The following is a 2,818-nucleotide window of genomic DNA, read 5'->3' as shown; positions in this document are numbered from 1 at the left end:
AGATTTTTTATTTTGTGCAAGATCGAGTTTGGAAGAAGTTAAAAGGATGAAAGAAAAAGTGTCTCTCTAAAGTGAAAAAAGAAGTGCTCATCAAATCTATTGTCCAAGCCATACTCTTATACATTATGGGGTGCTTTCAACTTTCCAAGAGTCTTTGCCAACATATCGAAAGCCTCATTAGCAAATTCTACGGGAAGAGCAAAAATGAAGAGAGAAAGATTCATTGCATTAAGTGGTCAAAGCTATGTGCATCTAGGGAGGAAAGGGGAATAGGCTTTAGAAGTTTTGAAACTTTCAACCAAGCGCTCTTAGCCAAGAAAGGTTGGAGACTCATCAAGAATCCCGACTTTCTAACTGCAAGGACCTTAAAGGCTAAATATTTGAACAGAAAAATTTTTGAAGTCTGAAATTGGGTACATGCCTAGCTATACTTGGAGGAGCATTTGGTCTGCTAAGTGGGTTCTTAATTTAGGAGGGCTGTGGAGAATTGGTTCAGGTAGAATAACAAGAATTTGGGATGACCCGTGACTTCCTCATCAAAATAATTTTAAAATTTGGAGCCTTTGCTCTAATTTTGATCAGGAAGCCACAGTGAAAAACCTCATCGATCAAGACTAATTAATATGGAAGGAGGAGATAATTAAATAGACTTTCTTACAATTTAAGACCGAGCAAATTCTAAAACTACTACTTGATATCAACCAGCAAGAAGATTGCTACTATTGAAAATATTATAGAACAGATGAGTTTGAGGTTAAAAAGGCATACCATCTCATTAGGTCCCAGCCCAAAATTTCAGCACAAGAAAACAATCCAAATCAGCGTCTGGATTTCTCTTGGAAACAACTCTGGAAAACCAAAGCAAGCCAAATGACTTTGAATTTTGTTTGGATATTAATCTCACGTGCTTTACCCAGATAATCCAACCTGAAAAAAAGAGGAATCAGAGACATAAACCTTTGTTCCAAATATTGGAAGGAAGAAGAGACAGATATTCACCTATTCAGAGACTGTCCTTGGACACAAAGATTCTGGTTTTTATCGCCTTTCAACCTGAGAACAGATCAAGAAACAAAACAATCAATAGGAAGGTGGATTAAAAAGATGCTGGAGAGAATTCATAAAGAATTCAGGGGTCTCTTCCTGAAGTGCCTCTATGAATTATGATGGGGAAGGAACAAATTATTTTTGAAGGCAAATTAATGGACATGCATGAGATCATTGATATAGTATCATCCAAGTTTCGGGAGCTTACCGGGCTCAGAGAGGCTTCTGCCGCGACATCCACAGAGCCACACCTCCAGGTAGCAATAGTGTGTTATCTTGGGAGCCACCACCGCCGAATCTCTACAAGTTCAATTTCGATGCATATTGCACAAAAGAGGGAAAGGTTGGAGTAGGAGCAGTTATTAGGAACCACGAAGGAGTTATTATGCTGGCAGCCACATAGGATATTTCAACTACCTATTCGATAGAGGAGGCAGAAGCAATGGCATATTTTTTGGGTTTGAATTTGGCTTTGGAAGGCTTTTTTTTGACCTTTTGGTGGAAGGGGATAGCATAAATGTAATTAGGGCTATAGAGAAAGACACCTCCTTCTTAAACAATCTTGGGCTTATGGTGTCAAACTACAAAAGCCTTTTGTATAGGTTCAGAAGTAGACAAATCTTTCATGTTACAAGAGATGGTAATAGAGTTGCAAATAATTTAGCAAAATTAGCTCTATCCACATCAAATAGAATTTGGGTGGAGGAATCTCCATCAGTTGTAACCAATTTGGCCTTTTTGGATATTATGGGCCATCTCTAATTTTAATATATCGAGTATGTACTCTTTCAAAAAAAAAAAAAAACTCCGCTAAGGAGACAATAGAAAATCTAAACAATATAAATATTAGACTACAAATTTAGCCTAATACATGTAGAAAATAAAAAACACTCCACAAAATTACCTAAATAAAAAAATTCATTTAGTTATTTCAGAAAAATAACTATCTCAAATTTTTATTTACCAAAACATTTCACTCCAATATCCTCTTCTTTCTCAACTGGTTATCACCACCACCTTCATCAATAATCATCCCACTTCACCGTCACTACTTGGCTTGCCACACGTCGTCATCGGTGTCACTCACCCCTAGTAAAAATAATCATACACTTAAGGACAAAAATAATCATTCGCATACCTAATAAATTGAACATCCAACGTATTTTAATTATATATAACTAAACTCAATCTAATCAAAATAATCATCCACATAAGAATTAAAATAACTATCCATATACCTACTAAAATGAACATTTTAAACTAATAATTGAAGTAGGAGAAGAAGGAGATAAATAAACAGAAGAACCAACAAAAGAACTAACCTTATAACCTAAATCTCAAAAGCCATCACCAATTTGAGAGGGATCAGAGATCCCCGTAATACGGAGGAACAAGAGGCACAATTTGAGGTGGCGATGGTGTGTGCAGGGACTGCGGCGACATTGGTGAGAGATAATGCGAATGTCGGAACTTTAATTTCTGTTGGAAAGGTGGTGGTGGTTGCAACGACACAGGTGAGGCTGCGACGGTGAGAGGACATACCATAGAAGAAAAGAAACGAAGGTATTAGGAGTAACTATCTGTAGTGGAAATAGGTTAACTGCAAATCCTAATTTTTTAAATTTTAAAATTTTATAATTAAATAATTAATTTAAAAATCTAAATTTTAATTATAATTGACCTTCTAATTTTAAATTATTATTTATATTGTTCATTCAAGTCATTATTTTTCCATACTTTCTCTTAATAAAATATACATTTTATAAAAAAA

The sequence above is a fragment of the Arachis stenosperma genome, chromosome 5 (assembly GCF_014773155.1).
Source record: "Arachis stenosperma cultivar V10309 chromosome 5, arast.V10309.gnm1.PFL2, whole genome shotgun sequence".
In the NCBI taxonomy this organism is placed as follows: domain Eukaryota; kingdom Viridiplantae; phylum Streptophyta; class Magnoliopsida; order Fabales; family Fabaceae; genus Arachis; species Arachis stenosperma.
Note: the sequence above shows the minus strand (reverse complement) of the source record.